General features: G+C 38.0%; 1 protein-coding gene and 2 long non-coding RNA genes across 4 annotated transcripts in view; all 3 read right to left on the bottom strand.

Annotated features, from left to right (window-relative positions):
• The window catches only part of LOC122569361 (protein Wnt-1-like), a 75,044-nt gene that overhangs the window by 35,303 nt on the left and 15,972 nt on the right, over positions 1 to 23,769 (bottom strand). The gene's annotated exons all lie outside the window — the stretch shown is intronic.
• On the bottom strand, positions 5,317 to 7,481 carry LOC122569370. The gene is made up of 3 exons (XR_006317434.1): positions 6,484 to 7,481; positions 6,216 to 6,357; positions 5,317 to 5,908 (listed from the first exon to the last, which is right to left on the bottom strand). It is a non-coding gene; the product is annotated as an uncharacterized LOC122569370 (long non-coding RNA).
• LOC122569368 lies at positions 7,677 to 10,017 on the bottom strand. Of its 2 annotated transcripts, none has more exons than XR_006317431.1 (3): positions 9,678 to 10,017; positions 9,272 to 9,584; positions 7,677 to 9,158 (listed from the first exon to the last, which is right to left on the bottom strand). It is a non-coding gene; the product is annotated as an uncharacterized LOC122569368 (long non-coding RNA). The 2 variants fall into 2 exon arrangements; XR_006317432.1 differs by having other exon boundaries at positions 7,677 to 9,462; positions 9,543 to 9,584.

Raw genomic sequence — 23,769 nt, 5'->3', positions numbered from 1 at the left:
GATCGCGATTCCGTTAGACTTCCTGCCGGCTAAAGGCCACTCGAGTGTTTCGGGGTCAATAGTCGAATTTCCTCGAGGGGAATTACTTTCTACGATGGTTTCTTTCTCTTTGTATGGCACTTAGAACCTTCGTGTGAAGTGGCATGCTTGTCTTATATCTACTGCTATCTGAAATATATGTAGTTTTGTCTTTTTTAATTTTGAGGTTATAATGTTTAATCTTGGAATTATTACATAGCAGAAATTCTTGCTTGCAAGCAATATTAAGTAATAATAATGAGGTTTACGTTATATTGATTTATTGCTACAGTTCTGATATAATAATAGATTCTAGATCTGATCCTAATCTTGCCTTCTACGAATCACATCATTAATTTAGAGTATTAGTACTAATAAAAAAACGTATCCAATTTCCAAATTATACGATACGTAATTAATAATATTTGGATTTATCCTAAAACAAGTGTCTATAATACATATTCAACAATCTACAAGACTATATTGAGCAATCGAAACCAGTCGTTCTACTCACCAAACACAACCATCCACTTCTAATCTACCTATACACCTCCAAAAAGAGCCAAATACGTATTACTTTCTGAGAAGACATAATTCATAAGTGGTTGAAGCGGAAACGAGCACTGGATTATCCCGTATAAATTCATCCGGCAATGGCCTGATAAAGAATGCGCCCGCCTATATATAACCTGTGCGAAACGATCACCGAAAGCCAAAGGCGGATCGTTGGGTCCGTTGGCGAAATGGATGAGAAAACAGTGGGCAGAGGGCGCCGCGTGCTCGTGGACAAACCACGACGGGAGGGGCCACGCGTGTGGGCGGCATGGCGGGTGTCGACGAAGGCATCGGAAGCGCGATTTATCGCGCGCGCACTCCGTGAAGAAAGAGTCGTTCTGCTGGTGGTCGTTAATTCTTGTCGCACGTGTCCCACTGCTTTGATCACGCGAGTATGCTAATTGCCGTCCGACGCCCACTCGCCGCCAAGGCATGGGACATTGCAGAGAACCAACAGGAAGAAGAGGAAGAAGAAGAGGATGAAGAGCGGAAAAGAAGATCGAGGTACTGCAAAGAGGAAAAGGAAGAAGAAAAATTAGAGGAAGAGAAGAGACTTTGACTTGGTCGAGTGGATGGGTTTGCCGCTCTCCAACGGCATGTACACTCTGTTGGCACATGCGCGAGCCCCGGCCCCGAGACACCGAGACTACACGCCGAGAAGCGTGCATGGGATAATCGGGTTGTCTTGACTTCTTGTCGCAGATCCTCTTCGACACGTAGATTCGTTTCAGGGAGGGGACACCGAATGAATACGCTGAATCGCTTTGATGGCTGGTTCCAGTATAAAGATGGATTTTTATAAAGGTGATTAGAACGAAGGCTTGAATGGAGAGCAGAGTTTGGCATAATACATGGGAGGAATATTAGATTTTACGTTGCTGCAGGAAGTTCGATATAGTTTGAGGTTAGAAAAAGAGTTATGGTAAATAAATCCTAATTCGTCATGCTGTTGTAAGTGTAGAGTATGTATAGAAAAATGAATTTATTTTAAAGTAATTCGAGGTCGATGTAGTTGTTGATGTAATTAGTTGGTATATTAAGATTATTTTTATGAAGAAATTTAAGATAAAGGAAGAATTGAATTTTAAATGTACATGTATGTTCGGGAATTAAATGCTGGAAGGGATAACAGATCCCATTATCGAAAAAGCTGTTTAAGTTTGAAGAGTAAATTATAGTAGATAAGACAGATTACAAATATCATGTTAGAGTCACACCTGCAGAGACTTTATTCGAAAGCAAATTGTAAACTTTCGATAGAAACGTTTCAGAGAAACGAGATTCGATTACCTAAAACCGAACTTGATCAAATATCATACACGTTATCAAAATTTACAGAAAATAATCCAATTCCTAAAACCGTATTTTATCTCAAAAGCTCACAAATTCCGACATATCTAATTTCATAGAAACACGACTTGTAGAAAGAGTACACAAAATTCCATAGTATATGTAATAGTTACACAATCTGCACTTTCGTATTCAATTCTTTTCCACAAAAACTTTCCACTTTATATTGCAGCTTCTATGAAAACACGTAATATACCAAAGCGATTCTCAACAAGGAAACAAAGTATACCTGTGGTTTTCCAAGCGGGCGGCGAGAGCGGCGGTGCACGCGCCGCTTGCAGAAACGTTTCGTAAATTCGAGGAACGGTTGGAAAGAAGTGGCCGCGGCACAAAGCGTGCCGACACGACCGGGCCCGTTTGCCCCGCGGAGGTAATTGTCTTCTTGGCCGCACGAGAGCGCACGTATTCCGCGAGTAAATACACACCGAGAGGCTGGCTTACGTATAGCGTTCTCACGGGACGGAGAATAAATACCATGGCCCGGTCTGTTACCGACTTTTCGTTTCCTGGATACGGTCTGCTGGAACATTTCTCTCGATCACGATCATCGATCCTCGATATAGGAATTATAGGTTATAGTGGACGGAAAGAATGTTTATAGCGCCTCTCTATGGATACAATTACTACTAATAATAAAGAGAAACTTTTGAGTCATTATAAGTAAAACACTATTTTAAGTACTTAAAAATGACATGAAATATCATAGAGATTTAGAGAAAATTATATAACCTACCATACAGATATAAAAAAATTGCAATGTAAGTAATAAACGGAACATTATATAAAGATGATTGTTGAGGTTGGAAAGTTTGTTCGAAGCGGTACGTGTCTATTTTTCTCTTCGATCCCCAGCACAGACCGTAGAACCCGTCGAAAATTTATCGAGCGCGGCTGTAGAACTTCTTTTCATGATTATTCTCAGCATAACGTGCCACATCTCTCTTTGATCCTTCGTGACATATAAATCGGAAAGAACACACACCGCCGAATATTTATGATATTCGAACGAGCAATTCTTTTTTAACTTAAAGAAGACTTACCCTAATAAAACCTGAGTTTTAAAAAGCAGATCGTTTGTACGTATTGTTTTTTTTTTTTTTTTTTAGTAGATCGGAAAGATGAAATATAATTTTTTCCACGAGACCTTGCTTTAAAGGACTTTTTGAAATTTATTTATTTCATTTCTTCTTCTATACGTAAATTTTTTCTGTACGTTTTTTAATTAATTGTCATTGATTACAATAAATTCTTATTCTGAAACACTTTATCTTTTAATCATCTTCTTTTAATTCGAGATCGACAATCATATAATCTTGATTAAATAGTTGAGTTAAAAATGTTTAAAAAACGAATTAACGGACTGGGGTACAAAAACTAGGAAGAAGAATGTTATCTGTCCCTAATTTATCAGACGGACTTGTTATCCTTGAGATTCAAGTCTGACAGGCTTGTGATTTTTGTGTGGTGCGAACGAAAATTGAAAGTACGGTTTTCTGGTTGTGTACATGCGCCTATACTCACATTAACTTCACTATTTCCGTACGAGATCGCAAAACGTTCTGTTACGTGTGTTTTTAAATAACGGCAGTTTCTAAAACAAGACGATGTTTGCTAGAATTACATATCTAATTCTTCAATACATTTCAGAATCCGAACCTTGTCCTAATTACTAGATTACCCTATTTAACCTAATCGAGTACCCATATTATTTAACTAATTAAGTATACAAGAACCATAGACTGCAAATATGTATCAATATTGTACCAATACTCCAAACTACTTAGATCGAAGCACTCAACATGTTTAAGTGCTCAAAGTATTAAGTGGTCAAGTGTACAACGTCCAGGTACACAACTTTCCTCTTCCTAAAGAGAATTTTCTATTAATTTTAAATCAACAATATTAAAAGAATCTAACGTAAATATTCACCCAAATATACAATGGAGATGACTATACAAACAGACAACCATTTATACAAATTTATATAAATTTAGCTAATTATATTGTGAAATATTTTAGTTTCATTTTTTTCATAATAATATAGAACATACAAAAATGTGTATTTTATTTTCTGTAATATAAGACTTAAAAATTCTTCCTTTTTTATATTTTGCTTATAAATCTATATCTTAATTCCTTACATTACGCTCCCTAAAATATTATTATGAATATTAAATACAAATGAAATTAATTTAAATTTAGTATAAAGATTCTCCCTATTTGAACATTCGCCACTGTAAAACATATCCTGCTACCAATCCTAACAAAAGTATTAAGTTCCGCTAGAACAAAACAAAAACGGGTCTGCGAAATAATTGTAAATAATTGCGAATCGAATAACATTTTTCAATATTGAATAGCTAATTGGATATCTATCGTGGAGCGATACGAGATGGGGTGGCTATCGAAGCCTCACCAATCGCGTGGAGTTAATTCGTGTTTGTGTGCGTGCCACACGATGGTGCATGATGCACCGCGGTGCATAATAGCGCGCTGCATCAACAACGATGTTTACCTCGGCGTAATATACAAACAGATGTATCTCGACGCGGAAAGCTTTACTTGCCGCGGATCATTTTACACGGACGATATTTCCGCAAATTATCCTCACAGTATGCTGTTTCCCTCCCTCCGCTACCTCTTTTGGGGGAAACCATTCGATTTGGACTGCATCAGAGAGTAATAATTCTGTCCATTAAGCATCGACCACGTCTGTGATCTGATAGAAAATGTTTTATGGATAGCATGATGTACTTTTCACTAATGGTGTGACTAGTGACCCTTTCGTTTTTTAAATGATTTTTTTTTATAGATGGAATGAAAATTGAGACGACGAATTTTAATGTCATGATGAAATGATACTGTATGTAGTTGTTTTATTACGGTGATACGGGTATCGTTTTTCGTTTATACATTGAGATATTTCTTTCTCTGTCTTCTTAGCGTATTACCGATGCTCTTTGACAGCAGTGTATCGTGATGTTACGTATGTTTGTTATTGACATTTAATCCTTTTACAACATAATAAAATGAGGAATTCAGGATAGACAATTGAGAAAATAATCGTGTCTTCGTTATTATTTTGCATTCCTATTATCAAATGTAGAAATTTAAAATATTAGGTCGCCCGAAAAATTTCTTTCGTTTTATAAGGATATAATGGATGCACAACATTTTCTGTTTTATATTATTTTATCGAATTACGTATGATCCATTTTGTTCCATCAAAATAAAGATCACAACGTTCGATTTAACTGTTTGTATTTTATATCTATAAACTACTTTAATCTAATATTCGTAACAGATACATAAACTAAATTTTTACAATAAAATCCAATTTTCTAAAATGTACATAATCAAAGACTTCATAATTCCTATATTTCCAAATTTAAGTCAGATCAAACTTTACCCAATTTACCACAACGAACAAGCCTCGACTCTCCGCCTTCGACTAGGGAGAAACTTAAAATCTCTAGGCGACACGGTTCTATAGTCGCTTCTTCTTCTTTACGCAGGCCCTTTTCTCCACGAACAGAGCCGAATATACAGAAAACTGGCAGGATCAGACTGTTCTCGACATGCTTGCCGACTTTTTGGAAAAAGAAGAAGGCGGACAAAAGGTAACCGACACAGAGAAGCGGCCGAGCAGGGAGGCATAGACACGTTGGTTCACGGGCCATTGAGTCCTTGGAAACTCTGATTAGCTCTTTCGTTTCTTATTGGAAAACTTTCATTGCGCTACAACAAGAAGGGAGAAAATTCCATCTCGTTCCGTGGCCGGCTCAATTTACCAGAAAATTCCTTATACGTCCTACCAATTACCCCCGATGTTTACCCGCTAAACTCGCCCTCCGTCTGTCTGGTACTTTTTGGTTATCTCTCTCCGTGTTGGGATTTTTCTGGTGATTCGGTATCTGTTGATTTAGGCCGCTTAAGGTGATTTATCTGAGTAAATTGTCATCGGAGAAAGTATAAGGACTTTGGGCTGAAAGGTTAAGGGGCATATTTTTCAATTACTTAAAAACGTCCCTTGGCTAATTGACTTTTTAGAAAAGTTTCAATTTAATGTAGTTAATGAGCCTTAAAATATATACAATAAGAAATCTCATATTATTTCTGCAATTGAAAAATTATAACTTATTCCATATTAATCGTAATATATTGTGATATACAGTAAAAACGTTATAGTAAAAAATAAGTACTAAAATACATTATAGAATGCATGATACTATGCTACACAAAATGTAATGTATAATGAATTTTATGCATTTTAAGTTATGACTAAATCTTACCATAACCTTAAAAATGTAAGGTAATTATGTATGGTACAATGTTGACACATCCACCACATAACGGTCATTGGTGACTGACGAGGTGTAAATGTCAAGTTCTGCGCCAGCTATCGGTGATTGTCGTGACAGTAAATGTATTAACCTGTTAACCAGTAGAATCCGTCATCACTTGTATGTAGTAGACACAAGTCATAATGTAAGAACAAGATAATTTACGCAGATGAATTGCTTTAATACAAATTAAATTAAAGTATTAGTGTTTTCTTACTTCATATACGAATGCTTCTCTACAATAACATGATCAGTGTGGAAGATTCCATAAAGGTAGAATCAGGATAACAGAAGCTCCTTGATACACATAACCGATTGTGGATACTCATGTTTTAATGTTTCAATGAAAGTATCCATTGACAGATCTCCATTCATCAAACCAAAAACCATTTCTCTTGTATCAACCAAAATAACCAGAACGCACTTTGAAAGTTCTTAAAAAAAGAACTAAGACTTAAGAAAGATAGCACTTGACAAGACTACTTAATTGCACTGAAAACAAATCGCGAAGCCTCTAATACGCATGTCAAAACAAATAGGAAACAGAGGACGCATGCGTCGATCACCACTAATCTACAATTTCAAACAATATCTACTAATCTAGTGTATCTCATACTACCTTAAAATACTTTAAACATATGTTTTAATTTAAGTTTGATCGATTAATAGGATTAAAAATAAATAATTGACGGTATCTACAAATTTTTTTATCTGCCAAAATGTCGTTTCCTTTCCTTTCAGGAATTTTACTTTTACCATTGACTAAGTATTTATAAGATCCGTGCTCTTACTCGGCAAATCTGTATTAACGATAAATATGACTTATACGATTCTTATACGATTAGTATGAATTAGATTAGAATCCCAAAAAACGTATGGACATTAAAGAGTATCCCGTTCGTGGAATAATTAAAGGTTCCCGTGAAAAATCTGCGGGTCGGGGAAAACGGGCGCAACCGGATGTGCAATGGGCTAGGTAGGTTGCGTGAGCATTGACGAGAGCATGGTCGAGGCCGTGGCGAGGCTAGAGAGACTCGGCATTTTATGGTGAACGCATTTTATTGCCCGTGGCTGCCGCATAGGCGGTGAGGTTCAAAGGACCGACCGGAACAGTAAAAGCTAGTTTAACGGTGCTAACAGCGGCCGCAACACGCCGAATGTATTACTAATATTACTATACCTCCTGAGCCCACTACTTTTCTTCAGTCCATTCGTTTCACGCGCACACCCATATGCATCCATATTCGACACAATACGTATAAAATACGTACGAAAATATAGACAAATATTCAACACATCGAACTATATACCGATATAATATGTACGTAAGAACAAATCTAAACTAAACTAGTATGTACAAATATAAGTAGGAGAAAAATATGTGAGACAAATATAAACATACAAATATGAAACGTATGAACATGTGTACATAAACATTGATAACAAAATACAAATATTTGTGGCGTATAGAAATATGCACAAACGCATGATATCATGGATAAATTTTTATATTACAAAGAAGAATATACAAATACATGTAACACAAGCATTACAAGTATATACAATAAGGATAGTACCATGTATGTAGTAAGGTTACTATACATAAGCATCTATGACATCTGCACATATATAGGACAAATACACATATATAGGAAGCCACACACAGCATACTCAAATATACACAAGCATTTATACATATGCAAGTATATACAACTACACAATGTACACGGCGGGCACGATGTGTCCATACACAAACACAGACAAACATATAGGCACGTTTCGTTTGTTTCTTTTCCACACTTATTCTTCGTTCTTTTCTTTTTCTTGTTGTGGAAGTTACAGCCGCCACCACGATCCGGTATCCCTGTCGATAGCAGGATAATTTACGGCCACGTGCGGCTTTAATTAAATTTTCTAGCTACACCGAGCTCGGCAGGTGAGTGACAGTGGCACTGGTCTTCGACGGATGCGGCGACGGAAGTACCGGAACGAAGACGTATGCGAGAGCCATTCAGTGGATTGGTGGAAATAAATTGTTGGGCGAAATTGAGGTGTTCTATTGTCGTTCGGAACGTGATAGTGAATTTTCAAAAAAGATTTATGTTTACTAGTAAAATAAATTCTTTCTTTTATATTGACAATTTTGTATACAAATTTTATAAAGTTCTCATAACTATTTCTCCAATTTTTTATTTTTAAGATATCCATGATTTATGAACATTGTTTGTAAATATTAAGAAACGTTTGAATGTATATAAAAAATAACTATGCATTTTTGCAGCGGAAAGATTGATGATGGATTAGTGAGATTAAAGTGAACGTAAGGGAGCAATAAAGTCGTGGACTTCAGAAAGGTGTATTACACGTTTTATGAACAGAGAATTAACGTTAATAATATAGAGAGAAACACTAGCATTAAACCTAATTTCGAAGTCATTTTTGCTTCTCATAAAGATTGATACCTTGGTGAACTTAATTTTTCTAATCAAAATCACACCTTTTGTCTGCCATCTGCTTGTACCCGCCAGCAAGTTCAAGTTCAAGTTCAACGATCTTACAACATCCACTGATCGTTTTGTATTAATTTACCACTTTAATGTTTATGCAAAATTAGTTTTCAAATACATCGTTTTTTATTATTAGCTAGTAAAAGTTTAAACTTTACTAGAGAAAATATAGAAATATCGATAGAAAGAATCAAAGATTCGTAATTCAGTATACTCACACACATTTGTAGGAAGGTAACCCGATTCTTCAAGAACTTAATAATTCTAACTTTTCAATGCTTAATAATTATAACATTAGGTTTCACTACCCAATACCTACTCGTCAATTCCCCTTTAATTATCAAACATAACCTATAAGATTACATCTCCCTCTGTGTAACATAAGCTATATTAAAAACAAGAAAACGGTAACACTAACGACATAAGTATCACACAAGGAAAACAAAGAATGCCATAATTCCATATTAATCGATACAGTTTATCCCCCTTTACCCTTACCTCTTTCAAATATGGAAGCTAAAAAGCTTCTTAATACTAATAGTACCAAAAATTGTCTTTTTCAAATCTTGTATTTTACACTTTTAACGATTAAGACAAAAAACGGATTTATTGCTACAATTTCTTACTAATAACTTTTTTATTTATGGATTTTTTATTTTTTAAAGTTATTTGAAAAATTTCTTTTATTCCTGTCAAAAATAAATTACGCAATACTTACATTTTCAAGAATTACATTTAACCTATTTGAAATTGCTGTATCTATACTAACCTCCAATTTCATAATTATAGAAATTTCTGGTTAACAGATGACCTGGTTAAGAGGTTAAAAATACTTATATTTATAATATTTACATTGGCATTTCACTATATAATAATTATAAAACAGAGACAATATAAAAATTACCTAACATGAACATCATAACCTATAACGATTTATCCTCACCAAGTGACCTTGAATTGCACTCAAGTATCGTCACAAAGTTTGCCATTTCCCGTGATAATCTCGCGATGAATGTACAGAAAGACAAATATACAACACAGAGTCTATTAACGTGCGATGTTCCCCGGTTACAAAGCGATCACAAGGATGCGAGATTCGCGGCATGATCCCGTGCAGGAAGTGGCCCGGTTGTGCTTATAAATAAGCACCGTTCAGACCAGGCGAGAAGGACAGACTCACTCGGCGAGGATTAAAATTGATTTCGTGTTTATGAAATGTCGCGGATACCTTGGCACGATCCGCCGCCTCCGTTTCGTCGCCCGTGGCGGACTTCCACCTTCCGAGAATAGACGCGATTTAACCGCGACTCTCGATGCATTCAGGAACGCGAGAAATAGCCTGAAGGATTTGCAGAGTGGTCTCGACGTGATGCAAACATAATTGAGAAAAAATGAGGAACTTGTTATTAAGAATCCTCTTTAGATAAATTTAACGACATAACAAGATATGAAAGTCTAGGCATAAATAAATTTCTTAGTTTTAATGAATAGATCGTGTATGTTTATGTACAGGTATGTACATATATGGAAAATGTTAAGGTGCAAGAATTTGCAGAAAGGATATAATATAAAAGGACGTGTTAAAACATTCAAAATAAAATACATGTTATAGATATAAGCGTAAATCAAACTATTTATTCATATTTTGGACTTAGAAATTTATTTACGCATCATTAAATTTATGCTAATAATATAATTCAAAATATACACGGTGTTTCCTGCCAATATATATGTGTATGTAGTTAACACAAACAGTGCCGCCAATCACACCAAAGAATATACCGACAGAGCGTTATCGTTGGCGGCATTGCCTTTGAGTTAACTAAACAGCGATAGTATCAGTATCACCTTTTATAATATACATATATGTACATATATTATATTGTGAGTATATATGCCTAATCTTTAATCCCATGCATCAAAGCAATTTATGGTTCAGAGATGACCTAGTTATCAGGTCAAAGAAACCTTTAAGGTTGATTAAATTGAAATAAGGCTGCAACATCTTTCCTAAAAATATCTATATAAGTACATCACAGGAAAAAATCTATCAAAAAGACCACAAATATAAAACCACACTTTTTAAATCATCAAGATAAAAAACCAAGAAAAAAAACGAAAGAAGCATTGAAATCATAAATTCATGCAAAATACCTTCCGAAATATTATCCACAGATTGGACAAAGAAAGAGAGCTTAAAAACCACCGACACAAATCCACAATTTTAAACCATCAAATAAAGAACAAAACAAGCATCATGTATTAAAGATATATTAAAACCATAAATCGTAAAGAGAGATCATTACTGGAGAAAAGGCTTTCAAGAATACTATCCATAGGTTAGAGAGAGAGAGAGGAGAGAGAGAGAGAGAGAGAGAGAGAGAGAGAGAGAGAGAGACAAGGATCATGGAAGCGGCTTTCTGCTTGAGGAGCATTCCCGCGGTACTTATTAACGAGTACGATCCAACCGCACGTCACTCAAGTGCGTCGTTTTGCCGGGTGAACTTTATAAACCGGCCCTGTCCGATATCGGAAATAGGCTCAGAGAACCGGCCGGCAGGCATTAGCGTTGTGAATTTGGCGACTGCTTGATCCCCACCCTAACTTAACTCCATCCGCCATTAACGATTCTCGATCGAGGTACGTTCGTTAGGTTGTCCAGCAGGCCGTCGGATCACGAGAATTATCGAGATGCTGGACAGCTCGGAAGAAGGATATTTAAATCCACTTCTCTACTGGCCCGGTATCCCGACGACCATTCGCCAGTATATCGCAAACATCGACCTCCGTGCAACCGATACACACGCCAATGAGGATTTTATCGACTTCTAATTTCGACTCGCGAGAGCGGCCCTTAAGTGTTTTACAGGGAGGTGTTGCTTGGCCAGGTAGTAAGCGGTGATCCAAACGATGTATCGGTTTCGGGTAGAAGCTTCGTCGATGGCTATTTGATGTTCGTTGAATAGGTAGTAGTAGTTTTGGCTTGACAAATTTACGGGAAATTGTGGGACTAACCACAAATAGGGATTAGTATGGTTTTATGGAGATAATGTGTTGATGGGGTTTTGGGCTTGGTAAAAATATGGTTTCCATTACAGTGGACGATACGTGAAAGCGAAAAGAACAAAGATAGATTCAGTGATTTTGAGTAAAGCAACATTAAGGAACTTCTTGTTGCTGATTGTTGGAAATGTTTTGCAACATACAGTAACAAAAGGTGACAAGAGGCGGCGGAAAACTGTTGCTTGGGAACTAGAATAAGAAGAACACTGTATTGCCATTATTTTGTATTATAGTCGAATTTGAACACGTGAATTATTTAAACATTTAATGTGAAACTGAATTACAGAATGTTTTACAAAAGATCCTACTACCAATACGATCGAAATCTCAGACCACCCTATCGCAAAGATAAATGACGAAAGAAAGGTTAGAGAAATGAAACTCAAAGGCCGCGTAAAAGCGCCCGGAAAGGCTGTGTCACTTTTAGCGAGTTGAAATTCCAAGACTGCTCGTAAAATCGTTTATCTGCGTACAGTTGACGAGCCTACCTTTACTCCTGCGATACTGTCCACACGATTCTCTGTCCAAGAGCTATCCACCGTTGACTCTAGGTCTCGATTCTCGTCTCATAAATATTATTCAGATTTGCATTCCGTGTCTCGTAAGGATATCGAATTTGGTCGAAAGACAATCTCACGAGTTCCCATTGACAGAATTTCTTTCTCGTGGAAATATTTGGTGCATACACGGAGGAAGTGGACGATTTCGCGTCTCCTCTTGCGATCTGGCCTCGATTGTTGCGTTCCGCGACGAAAGTGGAGTGGGGATAAGAGGGTGGGGAGGAGTCAAGGATGCACGGCCACGCGAACGGCTAGGATTCCAAGGAAGACCACTTCGGTGCAATCTACGCCGGAACTCCTCTCCTGGGAGAGAACCAGACCGTCTTTTCTTTTATCTTATTACGCCGAATATTACCTCCGGTGATCGGCTTTTCGATGGAAACCGTGTTACCCGGATTATGACTATGTATATACCAAATTGATCTTGCCCTTAGGTATAATCTTGAGCTGATGACGTTAGGGATTGATTTGTGTATAGTAGCCGATGTTTGGAGTTGAAATTGGATGGTTGTTGAACTGGAAAGTTCATGATAAGTTTAGATTAGGCTTGTAGCGTGATTGCGTAACCTTAAACGCTACAATCCGTGTGACAATTGATTAATTGAGCCCTCAAACTTATTGAGAAATACCTGCGCAATTTATTTTGAAGGTTATACCAGTCAAAGGGGATTACAAGAATGTGTTTATGATCCTGACTCTAACCTCAAAGTACTATACAGTATACATGCAGTATATTATGTGAGTGAAATAGTATGACACGTTCGATCTAATTTTGGCTTCATCGTTATTTCATTATTATTTCACAAAAATATAACAGAATTCCTCTTCTGTATCACACAACTATGAAACTAATTTCAAAAATTAGAAAGAAAACCCCATATAAAATAAAAGATTATGAGAATCAAGTGGCAACAAGATTTCATTTATAAGAAACTTTCCGGTATCGCGAAAGTATCATTGCCATTCCGCAGAAGGATAACGTAACTTTCGATGCAAAGAAACTAACCTCATTTCCAACCACGGCAAAGTCAATTTCACAGTGTACACCCGCTAGATAAGATTCCGCGGACACGCGTCGCGGCGCGCTGCTTTATCGGTAAACGGCTGCACGAAAAATTGTGGAGTAGGTAGGCAAAGCCTAAGAGGAGGACGTAGTCGAAGCGAGCCCGCAACTTTTCTGGCAAGAAGAATCGATCGATCGGCTCCGTCCGGTCGCTCACTTTCTTTCTTTCCTTCTCCCCATCCTCCTTCGTCCTCTCCCTCCTCAATCTGAATTCCCTGTTTCTCTTAACAGAGAGGATCTGTGCTCCTCCTTTTATCTTGCGCCGCTTTATTCCGAGTTCCGCTATCTCCAGCATCTCCGATAGATGGAATCGTTTCGTTTCGTTCACTCTAGCCGCTGATGCTGAACAAGAGGACCGGGTCCAAGAGGCGGAAAAACAGCGGCAAAAGAGAGGAAGCAACGAGAGAAGTTGGAAGAAGCCAATCTCAGAAATGAATATGACTTCTGCAAAATTCACGGAACAATCCGCGGGTCGCTGAATGCGACTTGTTTGTCTGTTTGTTTGCGCGCCTATTTCCGCTCTCATCTATATGCACGCACATTGCTGTCCAGCGTGGCCAATGAACACATAGCGTTTGGCCACTCGACGAATGTGACTGGATCACGTTTCCGTCTAAGGATCTTCATATATGGAGATTCCGACCGCATCCGAAGGAAAAGGTAGTTGATTGGTTAGAATGGAAGATTTGGTAGGTTGGAGGCAGAGTCGAGAGTTAGAGGTTAGGTATAGGTTTGTTCTACGCTTATGTGTTGTATTGTTTTGTAGGATAAGGTAGAAAATGGAAAAGATCATATTAAATACTGCCGGTTTCTTTGCCAACTTTATTATAAAGGGGATCTCTAATGCTGGTATGCTGCAATTAATATAAAATCTAATGGCCACAATATTAAACCTTAAGTGTTCTTTATCAAATTTCTAACCTAAAAGGAAAATTTTAGAAGTTGATTCAGAATCTAAATATTGAACGATATTTTCTCCCGTAAAGTATTATAATAATAATGTTATATTTCCTACGCCAGTTAATCTGCATTATAAATTAACAACCTAAAAAGATTTTCGAAATTAATTCAGAGTCTAAATATTTAATACCATTTTCTGCTATACAGTATTACAATAACATTACAGTTCGCACACCAGCGGATTTTAAAGCGCCATTAATAAAATCATCTTCGCCAGATGGAACGTCACATAATAATCCAGACGAAAAAGAGAAAACGCAGAAGATGGATTCGCGGACGAGAAAGCACGCGACCAGGCGTGGAGATGCCACGTTCCCGCGGGAAGAACTCCAACCTTCTCCCCTAACGAATTCTTTCCTGCGATTTGTTTCTTTACTTTCATCCGCCTGCAGCCTCTTCCCCTTTGGTCTCGCCATTGACATCCACAAGTAGAATGCTGGAAACACACCGACCATGCTGTTCTTTTTTTGTCGCGTTACTGGTTCCCCGATTCGTTCGACTGGTGGAAAAGCGTGGAACAGGTCGACTCTTGATCAGTTTCTTCTCTTTTTGTTCAACAGTGGTACAGTTTTTCCGTCACTGACTCGACAAACCCGTGCGAAACGGTCGACCTGGTTGCCTGCTTGTTTTGCCCTTTCTCGAATTCCTCGGACATTGTTGCTTTTATTCGTTGGAATGCGTTTCACGAATACTATAAAATATTATTGCGTGCATCCTTTGTTCGGGTCGTTAACACATGTTAGAAATGATTTCACGTATCGGCGATTCGACGTATCGGCGACGCGATGTTTATATGAGTGCAAATTCCACAGAAAGGGCGGTAAATAAGTTAGGTTATAAAGAAACGTTGCAGATTTGTCTTAAGAAGGAAGGTGACCATGGGACCATGAAATTATAAAATGGATAGTACATTAGAAATAGATAAAGTAGGACACAGTTGTAGTGGACATAGTCTTATATCTATAGTTTGAATAAGAACTTAAGCAGGCGATAGCAACCCTTAAAAGAAAAATCGGTAAAAAATTAGAATAAAATAAAAGACACAAAATATATTATTTAAGGTTCAATGAAGAAATCAAACAAGCTATTAAAGGAATACAAGGAACAGAGCTACGAACAGCGAACGGTTAAGAAAAATGAATTGATACAAAATTTCTATAAAATTATGAACTGTAAAAGATTACAACCTCGCATATTCCATCAAGAACAGGAGACAACGGGAGACACGAGACTCTTACGTTAAAGTACCGACTAAGAAATCAAGCAAACCCTCAAGGAAACGCAACAGATAGGGCCACGGAGAGTCGGGTCCTAGAGTAGAAAAGAGGCTAAAGAGGCTATTAAACTCGGAGGAACTCGAAAAACCGAGTAAGAAACCAAGTAGAATGCTCTCGAAGGGGCAAAAGCCAGGGGGAGCGAAGAGTGTCCGACGAAGAGACACGTGAACAACGATCGGTACAGATCCTAAGTGAAACGGAGAGACAAAAGCTCGTGCGTGTGGGGTGGGGAGTTGGCAGCACTTGGCTGGATCCTCCACGAGGAAGCTGTCGAAGTGGAGGGTACAAAGAGGAGGCGGAAGTGTAGCGGGTTGAGAGAAGAGCAATCGTGTGCACCAAAAGCGAGAGAGAACGGACAAGCATACGAACGTGGAAAGCCTCTCGACCGAGTGGAACACACCAACCAGCGTGTGGGAGCAATAGAGCGGCCATATAGCGAGGCAGGAAGAAAACGAAGAAGGCACTCCGGTACACTGCACACACTTGTAAACGAAATAGAATTTCGGGGTGAAAATGGCAATCGTGTACACATATACGATGTACTGTACCGACAATGAGTACAGTTACGCACTTTCCACCTAATAAGAGACGGGGATGATGAAAAATTAAAAAGAAGGAAGAAGGAAGAGAAGAGGAGGAAGAAATAAAGAAGAGGCCACGCACACGCGAGGCGACACAGAAAAAAGGTGGACTGAATCGAGTGGTAGAAGAGACCGATACATAACTAGCCTTAGTTAGCTGGCGACGATTGGTCGAACGACCCAAAAAGGGTTGGATTTTCGAGAGGGCAGCGCGGCGTAAAGGGTGGAGCGCTCGAGGACGCTCGAGACTGCTCGAGAAGCGGTGTAACGGCGTATGTGCTACGCGATGTACGCGTTCCTGGGACCAAACCATCGAGGGTGCGGGGAGAGGCTGCAAAGAAGGGGTAAGAAGAGCAAATGGGAGAAAGAGAGGGAAGAATAGAAAAATAGAACGGAAGAGAGTGGAAGAAGCTAAGGGATGAAGCGGTGTAAGCACACGACTAGCACCGCACGCTCGGCTTTTCTCCGCTCGAGTGTACTTCTTTCTCCTCTTCTTTTCTCTTCCTTTCCTCTGCTCTTTTCTCCCCTTCTCCTCCTCTACTCTCGACTAGGAGAGGAGACGAGACCCAACGACGAACGTACAAGCCTCAAGCTTGTTTCCCACAAGCTTCGAGCTCGAAAGCTTGTTAGTGAGATTCGCCATTTTTCCCGACCCCTCCCACCACCCCTTCACTCCTCCCTCGAGCATACAGGCACCCTCCTTCGCCCCTACTTCTCCGTGGGCACGTACACCTCTTGTACACCGCCTCCATGTCATGGCCCCCTTTTTTCTCTCTCTTGCTATAAACCAGAGGAGAACAGAAAAGATCGGCCTCTGCCTCGACAAAAGGTCGACCACGAAAAATCGAGCTACCGGGCAAATCAAGAGTACCCTCCCCATCAGCTATTTTTTTTCTCTCCTTTTCTTACTTCTCCTCAACTTCCATCTCCTTCTTACGTATGATTTTTTTTTGGTACTTCACCCTGGCATCTCCGCCAAGGTACCTTCCACCCCTATGTATATATGCTGCCCACTCGATTTCATCCCTACGCATTACGCCCCAGTTACCGCGATTTCCCCCGTCCTTATACTCTTCTTCTGCTTCCAGGCTCGAGTTCTCCAACCATTCGAATAATATTCCGGAGAAAGGAACGACGCGACGACCCAGCGAAAAGGCAGCCAGAAATGGAACACGAGAGGGTTAGAAAGTTCATCGAGGGAGAGCAAGGAAGAAAAAGAGGGAAGAAGAAGTAGGAAAAAATGGGGAACTGGAGGAACACGCCAGGACTCTAGATTCTAGGTTCTTTCTTTGTTTTTTCTCTCCACCGCTCCTTTCGCGGTTTTCTCGTACTCCAGCCAAGTGGTATAGGTGGACCAAACAAAGAGGAACGCGGAGCAACCACTGATTGAACGTTCCTTCCTTCGTCGTATTTTTCTTCTTTTCCAAGCTCGTTCGCTGTTGTTCGACCGTGAGTCACCAACCGAACGGAAATCACCTTGCCATGAAAAAGAGAAGAAGAAAAAAAGAAGGCTACCCCACGGAGGGCCGCGTATACGCAACCGAGTAATGACCTCCTCCGACAGCGCCTCGGGCCTCAAACTACCTATATACCTACATACATACTCGGCCAGCCGCATATCTATCTATATACATACATATGTTATATAGGGTCAGTCTGACATGGAAATGGTCAATTTGTCTGACGAATGTGCCCCGCTTCTTCTGCCACGCTATTCTTCCGCCGAGGCCTTTGTGCATGCTCTTCGAGTAATATGTCAGTCGATCACCGTGAACAGCAGATGGGTGGATGGAAAAATTGTTTGAGTTGTCTAGGGATTTTTTTTTATTGCAGGATCGTGCAGGAGTTGGTGGTGCATGCGGGTGAATGACTTTTACTGTAGGTTTAGGGCGTTTTATGAGAGGGGTTAGATAGGGTTTGACGTAATTGGTATAGTTTTAGGATCTTTGCGGTGGGAGAATTTATGGTGAATTTTAGGGACTGACTTTCCGGCTGGGTTTAGGAATTTTTGGGGAGAAAAATGGCGGTTTAGTTTGCTTAGATTTAAATTAGATTAGACTGGATTGGTGGATTTAGATTAAACTAGAATCGGTAACTAGATTTAGGTGATGAATTTTACCGAATGAGTTCTGGTTATTTTTCAGAATTTTGGGGGGAAAAGTCAAATTTGAGTGTAGGCTACTTAACTTGGATTAGACTACTAACTTAACTTGGATTAATTGGGTAGATTTATATTAAATTATGGTGGATAGCTAGGTTTATATTAAATTAGACTGGTGATCTGTAGGGTCCGATCGGATGACATATAAAAGAGAGAACGATGTGATTGTTTATGCAAAAATAAGAAAGAAGTATAGAGGAAAATTTTGTCATTCTCGACTTAGTTTTCGAGAAGATCGAATTTGAAAATTTATCAAGTATATTTGAACATTGAACTAAATAATCGGCAGAAGGCCGAAATGAAATAACATCTTTTTGTTCGAGCTTTCATTTTCCAAAAAATAGACTTTGAACATGTTTAGTTACGTTAATTGATCTAATACACACGTACGATAAATTTTCAATTTCTTTGTCTTGTAAACAAATTTCATTCTACATTTTCGACTTATTTTCACACGTAGAATAACCTCTTATCGATTACTTAACCATGTTCAAGTATACTGATAAATTTCCAAATTCGATTTTCTCGAAGATTCAGCCGAAAGTGAACAAATATTATTCCATATCTTTTTCTTCTTTTTACATGAAATTAGTCTGAACAATTGGAATGAATTTTCTGGAAGAATTATTACCGAACAATGTAACTGAACAATCTTTTACTTACTTACGTCAGATTAACATTTTTCAGCATTTCGAGATAAATGATCTCTATTATTAAACTTAAAGATTTTAATAAAATAGATAAATTAGGATTTGGGTTACGCTTGATTCAAATTAACTCAAGCTCACTTTTGAAATCTATTTATCTGTTAAGTTAAATAATCTTCCAACGGCAACAAAATAAAAATTCAGCTAGATTTTCCAACCAATATCTCATTTCCTAATCTAAATGAGAAAACTTCCAACTTTTCTTTTTAATTTTGAATGACCAAACTCTGAAACACTTCAACAAATCCAGCTACTAAGCAAAAATCATGAGCCAATCTCATGAACCTTTTTGAGAAAGAAGCTAAAAAAACCATAACCGCCTATCGCCCAAGACTAAAATCCATATTTACTTATGGCGTGAGCAAGCAATACCCGAAAAGGGTGGGAGGTCAGGGAAAAAGAGAGCCTAACTTCTACCTGGCTGGCAGCCTTCTCACAATGCTTGAACAGAAAGACCGAACAACCAGTTTGGTCCTGGTTTTCTGCTATCGCAATCGAGTTAGGTCAAACGGAGGGTGGAAAAACCCTCGAGTAGTTGAAGAAGCTTCCAACAAAATACCTTTGAGTCGTTCGTCTATAAGAATCTGATTCATCAAACTCTCGAACAATGAGGTGGAATCGTTAAGCTTGTCTAAGGAAATCATCTTTAAACTTGTGGAGATCGAAGTGGAAAAATGGTTTTGAATAAGGCAGACAGGTTGAGACGTGGATGTAATAGGAGATAGAAGATTTAGATCGGAACAGAAGGATGAAAGTAGAGGATGGTTTTAATCCATCAGGGATCAAGTGATGAGATATGTAAAAATTGTATTGAAACGTAACAATATTGGAAAGCGTCATAGGTTAAGTAACCTTATAAAATACATATAGCTTTTTACATATTGTTTTTTCGTAATAAAAAATTGTACTAAAATAAAAGCTGCTCATTATACGAATGAGAGACATGAAAAAGATTGTCATCATTATTGAAAAAAGTATTTCATAATGCTAAAGTATATTCTTATTTTTATTGCTTCTTCTTTTCTCTTATCTTGTTTCACTTTCTTCTTTTTCGTCCCTTTGTTTTATTTCGACGAAAGGTGTATCGCATTGGTAATAATTAATGCGCGCCATTCCGCGTTGGACGTGCGAGCCTTTCACGTGATTCCTTTCCCCGTTGATGTATAACGCAATTATACTTATAAGTGTGTATTAGCCAACTACTGCTCGCTATGGATGAATACAAATTGATGTTTCTGGGCTACAAATTGCGTTCGACGCACACCCTGCTTTTGACGATGTTGCTTTAGGCTTTAACCATCGATAATCAGAATTTTGCTTGCTCATGAGAGAAATATCTATCATTCCTCGACGAAAATAAAACAAGCTTACGATAAGAAATCCACCTGCGCTTCGTTAAAAAATAAAAAAAGTAAAATTACAAAAGCATATCTTAACATTCTTAAAGCAATATTTTAGAGGATCTAATTAATTACCACCACTGTCTTATAAAAATACAAAAAGTGAGAATAGTCTCGAAAAGAAATCTACCCATCCTATGAAAACAGGCAGAAGAAAAAAACGCACGAATTACAGGTAAGTATTCGGCAAATATCTGCTAAAAATAGGATTTATAGCAGTCATCATTCATAAAAACAAGAATGAAATAAATTCACTTCTTCGCAAAAAACAAAAACAAAATAAAATGAAACATATTGGGATAAATCTATTCACCGATTATTGATAAATACATAGAAGAGAAAGAACTCATAATTTGCAGGCAAGGGTTCATCGAAAGTTTATTAAAAGTAGAATTCATCAAATTCAGCATTCACAAGAATAAAAAATAAAACAAATCCCCTTCACAAAAATTACGGAATGCGTCCAAATCTATAGGAAGAAACCTACTCACCCTGAGAAAAATATAAAATTAAACATTATCTTAATGTTATCTGTTAAGAAGAAATAGAATTCACATAATGCAGCCTCTTACAATAATCCAAAATGAAATAAAAGCCGCAAGAATAAGTCTACTGTGCCTACTATAATGCTCCTTTGAACAAAAACAAAAAAAAAAAAAAAAAAAAAAAAAAAAAAAAAAAAAAAAAAAAAAAAAAAAGAAAAGAAAAAAGGAAAAGAAAGAAAGAAAAAAGAAGAAATCAGGAGAAGAAAAAACCACCAGAAGAGGGTTCCGCGTGGCCAAATAAATGCGTACGCGGAATCACGAGCGGCATCATTACACCCGACGAAGGAGAATGTCCACTAACTTGTCCATTAATATTAAAGAAGCGAGGTGCAGCCACGCGAGGGGTTACAGAACGCGGGCAGAATGCACGAGGATAGATTTAGCATCGCGAAACGCGTGTTAAGCACACGTTCGCCTACACGTATAATAACCATCCAACGTAAACGCGGCCGTGTCCCCGTTTAAATCGTAAATAAAGGAGCGGCGTTTTCCGAAAGTTACTAGTCAACGGGGGTTGATTTTGACGCGACGCACGCACGCGTTTTATGAATCGTATCCCTCCGAGAATACGGTCAGGTTTTCACCACGTTAATAGTAAGGATTACCGTATATATGAGTCTGCTTGTGAAGGAAATACGGTGACAATAATGGGGCTGTAGTGAGGATAGTTTATCGACGACTGAATTATTAAAAGAATAGTTGTATACGCCTAGTAAATATTTAAATATATGTATACATATGCGCGTGGTGATCTGTTAGATGAATTTTTGTGATGGGAGTGAAGCTTGTATATCTTGCTTCTTGATGCATTTTATCCATTTTGTTGACTGTTTCAATTTTATTCGTTAATTATGAGTTGACTGTTGTTGAAGTCTTTTTGCATATACGTATTAATGATTGGGGTTAGGTCTGTGTCTTGCTCTATAAAAAAGATGTTAGTTACATAACTAATAACGATCACATAAATAATGAACACAGTTAATGATCAAAGGCAAATAACTCTTCGTTGAAGAATTTGTTTAAATATTAAACATAATAAAAATACGTCATCTTCTTCAAACAATTTATGAACCCTTTTTCAAAAGCCAAGGACAACCTCTTGTCTCGTGAATCTTTATTCCATTATAAAACTCAATAAAAATTTATTACATGCTCCAAAGAACCTCGCACCCATTCTCTAAAAACGTAATTTAACGACATAAAAAAATGGCTGTCTCTCCTTAAAACTCAAGAATTCCACCTGAATAAAAAAGATAACGAGAACGATATGAAACGTAAGTACCACCAACAAAGATAAAAATTTTTCAACGTGTGTAAGCATGGCCGTTTAAGCGACAAAGAGACAGACAAATTGTCAATGGGGGATTAAAGAATCCTCGTGCATTTGGCAGGTGGTTAAGCACTCGACGAGGCATATACGGCCGCGTATTACCGGCGACCATATACACTAGCGAATACAGACCCGGACATACTCATACAAACGCATATACACGCGAGAATACACACTTATACGCTTACACACAGATAGACTGAAACGGATGATGCAGCACGTGGGCCGCGATCTTTTCGAAATAATTTAGGGGACGGAATCTCCCCGTATATACACGCATCTGCACGGAGTTATTTATGATGGATTAGGCCAGGATTTAAGCCACGACTAATTTATGTCAGGCCACGGGATTGTCGACTCTCGACGATCTTCTCTCCCCTCTGCCTCCCATCACACTATCCACCGGGAACGAATGAGAGTGTACAAACTCACCACCGTGAAGTATCTAAGCCGACCGGTAAGTCGACCGAGCTGTTCTAACCTCAAACGCAGCCAAATCTTCGAAATTAAATAGGGAATAAAATAGTTTTATAACAGATTTACTTTTAAACCTGTGACTTTTACTAAATTAGGTTATGTTATAGACGAGTTGATATTATTTCTATAGAAATGTGCTTTTCTGGTCATCATTTAAACTATGCAAAAATATGTTAAATTATACAAAGTTATTTGAAAGGATTAATATTTTAAGATTAATAACTGAAAGAAGAATGAGGATACAGTAAATCACATATCTTGCTTTTCACAGGACAGCAATTTGAAAATTCAGTACGTTGTGCGTCAAGTACCAGACCAATAGTATTAAAACAGTTTTCTCAATAGAAGAAAGGACATAACCTAACTCAGTTACTCATATCTAACTATGAATCCAAACAGCCTGTGTATTTAATAAAATCGAGATCAATTGCCATTAAATCTACTCGAAGATTAATAAAAATCAATAAAATCAAATATAATAACCAATATAATAATAACATGCACAAATCAAAATAATAATACGAATAAAAGAAGAACTTGTCATTTAATAGGTTAACCCTCTCCAACAAATATAACCTGACCCAGATACTAATCTCACCCTATATATTTTACACTCAAAAATCATTTTTCATTAATTACATTTGAACAGCTGTGAAAATTAAATAAAGGAAAAGCTCGCCATTGATAGTTAGGTTAATAGTAGTTTAACCATCGCAAAATCCGGTTTTCGTAATCCCGCCAGCAACCTGTTTCTGTGGTCCAAACGGAACCGCGTTTCTTCTTTGCTAGGTCCGTCTGGCCTTTCCACGGACCGTCCGGATCGGGTATGAAATTTAACATGAATAGAGAAGGAGCATGGCGGCGACAACGAC

Source organism: Bombus pyrosoma, linkage group LG7 (genome assembly GCF_014825855.1).
Source record: "Bombus pyrosoma isolate SC7728 linkage group LG7, ASM1482585v1, whole genome shotgun sequence".
NCBI lineage: Eukaryota > Metazoa > Arthropoda > Insecta > Hymenoptera > Apidae > Bombus > Bombus pyrosoma.
Note: the sequence above shows the minus strand (reverse complement) of the source record. Positions and strands in the feature narration are given on the sequence as shown.